The 9,697-nt window shown below is 39.2% G+C and overlaps 1 pseudogene; it reads left to right on the top strand.

Moving 5' to 3' along the window:
- The first annotated feature begins 485 nt into the window (after window positions 1-485).
- On the top strand, window positions 486-1,603 carry LOC134366875 (actin, cytoplasmic 2-like; annotated as a pseudogene).
- Window positions 1,604-9,697: the final 8,094 nt, after the last annotated feature.

The following is a 9,697-nucleotide window of genomic DNA, read 5'->3' as shown; positions in this document are numbered from 1 at the left end:
TGATAATGAACAGATTAGCTTACTATCATATTTTCAACATGAATGCTTTTTCTAAGCCAGAATAAAATAGCACAACATATTTAAGATTCTCAAAGAAAGAAGATGTATATCCAGCAAAATTGGCTTTCCGGTATAAAGGGCAAAAGCTGTTATCAAAATGCAAGAACAAGTAATATTGTTTACATGAGCTTGCCTGAGAAGCCCACTAGATAATAAACTTCAGACAACCAAAATAATTAGAAAGACATTGGCATAAGGACTTCTGGTGAGCCTTAAATATATAGTTACTTTTAGAATAAAGACTAAATGAGGGTTAGAAAGGAGAGAGTATTGTGTGTAACACCTGTATGCTCAGATAATGTGCATATAGTTCAACTATTAAAAATGGTGGTGTGGGGGCAGTATCACTTGCTACTGCTGGCCAGCGCTGTGCATCCTCCCACCTCTTGGTTGCCCTGCTCCTCCCTGCCCCACAGCTGATTGCAATGGAAGAAGAAGTCACTGCACTCGTCATTGGCAAGGGCTCCAGCATGTGCAAAGCTGGCTTTGCTGGGGACAATGCCTCCCAAGCTGCATTCCCCTCCATTGTCAGGCACCTCCGGCACCAGGACATGACAGTGGGTGTGGGCCAGAAGGACTCATCCACTGGCAAAGAGGCTCAAAGCAAGCACAGCATCCTTACCCTGAAGTACCTCATCGAGCACGGCATAATCACCAACTGGGACAACATGCAGATAATCTGGCACCACACCTTCTACGATGAGCTGCTCGTGGCCCCTGAGGAGCACCCCTGCTGCTGACGGAGGCCTCCCTGAACCCCAAGGCCAACAGAGAGAGGATGACTCAGATCATGTTCCAGACCTTCAACATCCCCCACCCCCCATGTACATGGCCATTGTGCTGTCCCTGTACACCTCTGGTCACACCGCTGGTATTATCATGGAGTCTGGAGATGGTGTCACCCACATGGTGCCTATCTACAAGGCTATCTTCCCCCACGCTATCCTGCTTCTGGACCTGGCTGGCAGGGGCCTGAATGACTACCTCATGAAGATCCTCACCATGCGTGGCTACAGCTTCACCACCACTGCTAAGCAGGAGATCCTGCATGACATCAAGGAGAAGCTGTGCTATGTCACCTCGACTTCAAGCAGGAGATGGCCACCACTGCATCCTCCTCCTCCTTGGAGAAGAGCTACAAGCTGCCCAATGGCTGGGTGATCACCATCAGCAATGAGTGGCTCCAGTGTCCAGAGGTGCTCTTCCAGCCCTCCTTCCTGGGTATGGAATCCTGCAGCATCCACAAGACCACCTTCAACTCCATCATGAAATGTGATGTGGATATTCACAAGGACCTGTATGCCAACACGGTACTGTCTGGCAGCACCACCATGTACCCAGGCATCCACACAGGATGCAGAAAGTCACTGCCCTGGCAACCAGCACCATGAAGATCAAGATCATTACTCCCCATTAGCTCTATTACTCAATGTGCATCGGAGGCTCCATCCTGGCCTGGCTATCCACCTTCCACCAGATATGGATCAGCGAGCAGGAATACCACAAGTCAAGCCCCTCTGTTGCCCACCGCAAACGCTTCTAAATAGACTGCAAGCAGATGCCTAGCATTTGCTGTATGAGTTAATTCAGAAGTATAAATTTGCTCTGGAAAATATATACACCTCATGTTAGCCTCACAAAACTGGAATAAGCCTTTGAAAAGCAATTTGTCCTTGAAGCTTGTATCTGATATCAGCACTGGATTTTAGAACTTGTTGCTGATTTTGACCTTGTATTCAAGTTAACTGTTCCCTTGGTATATGTTTAATTCCCTGTACATATCTTTGATCTAAACCCTTACTTAGTACATGTGGCTCAGTCACTTGGTGACTGAGTGAGAACATGCCTTATCAAGAAGTCTATGGCTTGGTGAACCTGCATGACCATCAGTCAATTGATCTGTGCAATGTATCAAAATGTCAAAGTCAACTATTACGGCATTTCTCTAGAGGCTGGCAAGAGTTCCCAAACCAGTTGCCATTTCTGCCGTGCCAGTCTAACAGGGTTAGGCAAGCCCAAGACTTGGGACTCAGTTTCCTTTCTTACCTGATGTTTTCCCACCAGAACACTGTGGGTTGTGAAAGAAAGTGAGCCAATATGCTGGATAATAAACATTCAAGCTTTATTAAAGGAAGAAAATCTGCTGGCTTGTGCTCAAAGTGGCAGGCAGCCCATGGCTGCCCTGAAAATGGGGGACACCACCAGGTGTGGCAGTGGTAGAACTTATATAGTGTGCCAAAGGCTGGCTGATACCATCAAGGAGGGTAATTATGCTAATGTGATCAGGATGGAGAACTGTGTCCTTGCGGAAGCAAAAGCGGTTTCTGTTTAAGTCAGGAGGCTTCTCACAAAGGGAAGGGGGGAGGGGCTTGGTGGTGGAATGGAAGACGAGGCCAGAGGCTATTTTGTGACCATTGTGTGCACAATGGCTGGTCACATCCAAAATCCAGCAGGTTGTTACTTGCCTTGAGTTGGAAATGGTTTGTATTTACACCTGTAAATTTATTCATCCTTTTAATTTATGTAAAGTTTTTGTGTGCAATTCTTAATTCTTTAAGAGATGACAACAAATTTTGGCTTTCTACTGTTATGTGAGAACATTAGGCCCCAGCAACACATCATTGTGTAAGGAAAAATAAAGTACTGCAGTAATCAAAAAACAAAAAAAAAAAAAAAATTGGAATGGGGGAAGGAACAAAGGGAAAAACATAGGTTAAAAACTGTTTAACTGTTTTCAGCAATTATACTGGTGGTTGAGTGTCAGTATTGTTATTGAGACTTTTGTGTGTGAAATGTGGTGTACAGAAAAAAATTAATTATGGAACATCCTATTCTATAATTTTCCACATCCTTGAGGACCAGGTTTCTTTGCATAGAAGAAAGGAGACAAGATGTAATGTGGGACAGGTCAAGAAAAAAATCAACAGTGTATTCCTAAATTTGAAATGGAAGTATATCAGTAAAACCTGATGGGGCATTTTATCATTTTTAAAAAAAACTGCATAGATATGAGGGTACTTTTTAAAGTTCATAGAAAAATAAAATTAAAGAATAATATGTGATAACAACAACAACAAAGAAAACTGACCAGGTCAGCTAAATTATAGTGCCTTGGGTGATCTGGGATAGGTCAGTAATCATATCCACCTGTCTAGGAAATCATTATCATAAGACCATTTTTACTTAGAAGCAGATGTAATAGCACCAAAAAGCCATAAAATAATTTAGAATGCTTCTTGTTACCCTAACACTAGATCTTTGCATGTAGGATGTAACCTAGTAATTATCCCAAATCTATACATCATTTACAACCAGTAGAAAACCTGAAGAAGTACTTAGGTGGGGCTCTCTCTCTCTCTCTCTCTCTCTCTCTCTCTCTCTCTCTCTCTCTCTTTTTCTCTGTCTCTCCTTTGACCCTTCCCCCTTCTTGTGATTTTAAAATGCTAAACTCTGCTGACCCTCTTTGGATCACATTTCTCAGGGTGACCAGACTATGTGTCTCCCCAGTTGCAATCTTCATATTAGCTCAATAAATCCTTGCTATACGTATTTGGCCTCAGTTTCCTTTTAGGTAAACATACAAATCTTTCCATGAACTTTTTGAAGTGCCCTCATACATACAAGTCTGCCCACTGAAGAGGCTTAGAAACAATGGCCAACACAGTAGCATTGGAACCCAATTCTGGCTCTGAAATATCATTCCCATTAATAGAAACCAGGGTCACTTGGAGAAGTGGATGAATAAAATCTGAGATTAGAAATGTACAGGATGACCTAAGAATATTTTATTATACTAGATACTGAGGCGGCTATCAAAGATTACAAAGGTCAAGCCCAAAAGGACTCAGGAGCTACCTTGAGAAGGCTCCCACCGGCCAAAGACAAGACAATTTGAGTTTCAAGAGAACGATAATAGTAATTGATTAAAAGCCAATTGATTGAGTTCAAATATCTTGAAATCTATGACCATATAATGATTTTTTTTTTTTTTTTTTTTTTTTTTTTGTGACTGGCCACACCGCGCTCAGCCAGTGAGCGAACCGGCCATCCCTATATAGGATCCGAACCCGCGGCGGGAGCGCTGCTGCATTCCCAGCTCCACAGGCGCCACAGGGTCAGCCCCATATAATGATATTTTTTAAAAATCTAATCTGTCCCCTTTGAATGATGAGGATGATAATGAGTTAATTCATTGCCTTGAAATCATGTAAATGAAGAAAAAGAATCAAGCATGTATCCTACCTTTCCTACATGAACTGTACCACTAAGTAACCAAGAGTAGACGATAAGTATCTCTTTGTAAAATTATTCAATAAATGAAAAATAAATTAGAATTGCACCATTTTGCAACTCCATTGGATTAATGGATCTAGCCATTGAGAAACACAGCTATTAATATCACAAAACACAGAACACCATTTGCTTCCTGAAGAAAGAACACACCATCCCCTCTGGTTTTGTCAAAGAAGCTGCAACCTGAGTCTGCTCAAACCTCTGAATGCAACTGCCAATTTGCAGGAAATATAGCAGACAGAGAAACATATTGACCTGTACCACAAGTATGCCATCAGCAAAACCCAGAATATGTGAAATTCTATAGGTCGAAAGAGGTAAATTGTAGGAAAAGAAGGGGATTGAGGAGGAATCTATATAATAAAAACACTTAAAAGAGACCAATATGTTTTAATGGGCAACATTAAGCTGTAGTTTCTAGGCACGCCAACTTGGATAATAAAACTACAATAAGTGTAAGGAAATGATTATTATAAAAACTAAGGAGTGGTTACTTTCAAAACAAGCAGAGGGTTGAGGGGGAATTTCATGGGGTGACTCTCAAAGTTCTATTTCTTGACCTGGTTAGTAGCTAGAATGGTGTTTATCTTATGACAGTGTGTTAAGATACACACTTGTTTTGTATAGTTTTCTCTATGTGCTTTATTTCACAATAAAAAATTTGAAAAGCAATGTTTATATTCATATTACCATCAATTTTAGCATATATTTATTTCTTCTCACTTACCTCTACTCACCCTTGTACTTACATCTACCACATCCAGTACATACACCAGCAACAGAAAGTCTTTCTCAACTTCTGTATAGTAAAGCAATCAAAACCTCAGGGTAGGATTATAGGTTATTATACCTGGAATTTTGATGATTTTTACATATGGGACATAAAAGTTTGTTCTAAACCATTCCGTTGTGAAAAGATAGGAGATTTGTTTATTTAATAGAGATTTTGAAAACAATGACAGAGTGTTTCAGAATAGTGGGAATTGAAAGGCAATATTTTGTGAACTTTCCTGACAGATTTTGGATTCATAGCATTGCTACATGTGACATTTTCCTTGGGTTCTATTGAGGCCAGATTGTTAGAACATTTTCCGTTTTGCTTTTGCCTCTCCCTGAACTGAATCTGATTTTTCTGCTTTTGGTGAAAACGACAATAAAATCTGAAAAGCCTGTCTATCTTGAAGACAAGTCTAGACAAGTGATTAAGTTAAATGCCCCAAACATTTCACCATAGTAATATAAGGTGACATGCTAGAGAGGCATAAAGAATAATCCTATTATATTTACATGTGGATATTGCCCTTGGGGCTGGCCTAATTAGTCCCGTTAATCACCATGGCTCTTTCAGCACTGAAATGGTGAAAAGCTAAACCTAATTAATACTCTCTACGGCCAAGCAGAGTTCCGGCTGTAGCAGTGCCTGGGCTCACAGCTGTCAGGGAAATATTGCTGCATTATTTTCCCTTTCCTTCCATAATCTCTTCTCAACTCTCCCCTTCCCATGTGACAAGCATATAAGCAACTTGAGGACAAAGAGTGCTTCTTGTTCACCTTCGAAGTCTATCTACACTTAGCACACAGAAAAGCACAAAGCAGAGACAAGGTGTTACCCATGCATTTCCTTCATTACGGAAAACAATATCTGCAGGGGAAATATACAATGAAACAAGAAATGTGCTTAGCTTTAATTTTTTTCTTTTTTCAATTGAAATACAATTTACATACAGTGAAATGCATAGATTTTAGGACTATAGTTTGATGAGTTTTAAGAAATGCATACAACTATGTGACCCAAACATTTATCAGGATATTGAACATTAGCATGACCTCAGAATGTTCTCTTATGCCCCTTCCAATGAATCATCACAGGCCCCAGAAGCAACCTGTATTGTGATTAATATTGTCATAGATTACACAGGCCTATTCTGGAACTTCATGATACAAATGGAATGATACACTATGTTTTTCTTTTGTGTTTGACTTCTGTCACACAACATGATGCTTTTGATATTCATCCATGCTGTTGTGTATATCAGTAATTCATTCTTCTTTATATCTGGTTAGTAGTCTATTGTATGAATATAACACAATTTTTTATCCATTCTCTTGTTGATGGGCCTTTGATTGTTTCCCAGTTTAACATTCTATGAATAAAGCTGCTAGGAACATTCTTTTGGTAGGGTTATGAATATTGATGAGATACAAAGCTGATTATCACCCCTCGTACCCAAGATGTGAAAGCCAGATTCATACTGACAGCATATGCACTACCACAAATTGCATTTGTACCCTGTGTACATCACCCAATTATCCCCAACCTAACTCCCCATCCCCCTTCCCCCCCACACTCCACTTTATAGCTCAAGGAATGTTCTCTCCCTCTGCAAGTCCAATGCACTACTGTGGTATTTCTTTCCTTCGTTCTTTCTCTCTTAGCTTCCACATATGAGTGCAATATTTATCTTATTTCACTCAACATAAGTTTCCCCAGGCTCATCCATGTTGTTGCAAATGGGAGAATTTCATTCTTTTTTATGGCAGAGTATTATTCCACGGTGTATATACACCACAGTTTCCTTATCCAATCATCCATCGATGGACACTTAGGTTGGTTCCATGTCTTGGCTATTGTAAACAGAGCTGCACTGAACATGGAAGTGCAGGTATTCCTTCAACATGATGATTTCCATTCCTCTTGGTATACACCCAGAAGTGGGATTGCTTGATCGTATGGAAGATCTACCTGTAGTTGTCTGAGGAAACTCCATACTGTTTTCCATAGTGGTTGTACTAATTTACAGTCCCGCCAACAGCATAGGAGCATTCCCGTCTCTCCACACCCTCACCAGCATTTGTTATTCACCATCTTTTTGATTATAGCCAGTCTAACTGGGGTGAGGTGGTATCTCAGTGTAGTTTGAATTTGCATTTCCCTGATGACTAGTGATGTTGACCATTTTCTCATATACCTGTTGGCCATTTCTGCTTCCTTTGAAAAATGTCTATTCAGCTCCTTTATCCGTTTTTCAATTGGGTTATTTGTTTTTCTACTGTATAATTGCTTGAGTTCCTTGTACGTTCTGGATATTAATCCCTTGTCAGATGCATAGTTAGCAAAAATCTTCTGCCACTCTGTAGGTTGTCATTTCACTCTGTTGATTGTTTCGTCTGCTGTGCAGAAGCTTTTTAGTTTGATATAGTCCCATTTCTTTATTTTTTCTTTTGCTGCTTGTCAAATCATTTTGTGAACACATTTTTATTTCTTTTGAGTAAAAACCTAGGAAAGGATTACTGGGTCATAGGATAGGTATACATTTTACTTTATAAGAAACTGCCAAATAGTTTTGCAAAATCATCATATAATTTTACACTCCCACAAGAAAAAAAAAAAACTACATGCAGGTTCCAGTTGCACAACACTCTCTTCCACTTCTAATTAGTGTGTGGTAGTATCTCAGTGTGGATGTAATTTGTATTACTCCTGAAAACTAAAGATGTTGCTCATGTTTTCAGATGCTTACTAGACAATTGTATATGTCCTTTTTGTGTGTGAATTGTCTATTTAAATCTTCGGTCATTTTTATTTAGTTGTTTTTTTATTTTTGTTTTTATTTTTGATGGTCAAAAAAGACAACTTTCTTTCCACATAAACATATGGTGTTATACTTAATTAACATTTAAATACAAGGGTACTTCAAAACATTCATGGAAAGATTTGTATTATCTTTTTTTATTACTTTTTTATTTTAACTTCTCAATATACATTATAGTCAATTTTCGTGACCCTTTACCCATTCCTCTTCCCCCCTAACTCTCGCCCCTCCCCCGACACATCATATCTATTCACTTGTCTTATCATATCTAGTCACTTGATCAAGGAATTGTTGTGATCATTGTGTCTTCTCCCCCCCACCCTTTGTTTGCTTGTGTTTTTATTTATTTATTTGTTTGTTTGTTTGTTTGTTTGTTTTTAGCTCCCACAAATAAGTGAGAACATGTGGTATTTCTCTTTCTGTGCCTAACTTGTTTCACTTATTATAATTTTCGTTAAGTCCATCCACGTTATTGCAAATGGCAGTATTTCATTCTTTTTTATAGCAGAGTAGTATTCCATTGTGTACATATACCACAGTTTCCTTATCCATTCATCTGATGATGGGCATTGTGGTTGGTTCCAACACTTGACTACTGTAAATAGTGCTGCAATCAACATTGGAACACAGGTATCCCTTCAGCATGATGATTTCCATTCCTCTGGGTATATTCCCAGCAGTGGAGTAGCTGGGTCATATGGTAGATCTATCTGTAATTGTTTGAGGTACCTCCATACCATTTTCCATAATGGCTGCACCATTTTGCAGCTCCACCAACAGTGTATGAGAGTTCCTTTTTCTCCACAACTTCTACAGCACTTATCATTCTCAGTCTTTTGGATATTACCCATCCTGACTAGAGTGAGATGGCTTCTTAACATGGTCTTGATTTGAATTTCCCAGATGCTGACTGATGTTGAGCATTTTTGCATGTGTCTGTTGGCCATTCATATATCTTCCTTTGAGAAATGCCTATTCAGCTCCTTTGCCCATTTTTTAATTGGATTATTTGTTTTTTTGCCTTAAAGTTGTTTGAGTTCCTTGTACATTCTGGATATTAATACTTTGTCCGATGTATATTTTGCAAATATTTTTTCCCATTCTATTGGTTGTCTTTTCACTCTGGTGATTGTTTCTTTTGCTGTGTAGAAGCTTTTCAGTTTGATATAATCCCTTTTGTTTCCTTTTCCTTTAGGTGTCTGTGCTTTTGGGGTCCTAATCATGAAGTCTGTACCCACTCCTACTTCCTGGAGTGTTTCCCCTATGTTTTCTTTAAGGAGTTTTACTGTTTCACAATGTATATTTAATTCTTTAATCCATTTTCAATTGATTTTGGTATATGGTGAGATGCACAGATCTAGTTTCATTCTCCTACATATGATTATCCAGTTTTCCCAGCACCATTTGATGAAGAGGCAGTCTCTTCCCCAGTGTGTGGGCTTGCTGTCTTTGTCAAAGATCAGATGCCTGTAGGCATACAGATTGATTTCTGAGTTCTCTATTCTATTGCATTGATCCGTGTGTCCAGTACCATGCTCTTTTGCTTGTTATAACTTTGTAATACAGTTTAAAGTCAGGTAGTGCTATGTCTACAGCTTTATTTTTTTTTTGCTCAGGATTGCTTTGGCTACATGTGGTCTTTTGTTATTCCATATAAATGTCTGGATAGTGTTTTCCTTTTCTGAGAAAATGTCATTGGAATTTCGATGGGGATTACATTGAATCCATAGATCACTTTGGGTAATATGGAC

Source organism: Cynocephalus volans, chromosome X (genome assembly GCF_027409185.1).
Source record: "Cynocephalus volans isolate mCynVol1 chromosome X, mCynVol1.pri, whole genome shotgun sequence".
NCBI classification, from domain to species: Eukaryota; Metazoa; Chordata; class Mammalia; order Dermoptera; family Cynocephalidae; genus Cynocephalus; species Cynocephalus volans.
The sequence above is the reverse complement of the archived record's forward strand: the minus strand, read 5'-3'. Positions and strand labels throughout refer to the sequence as shown.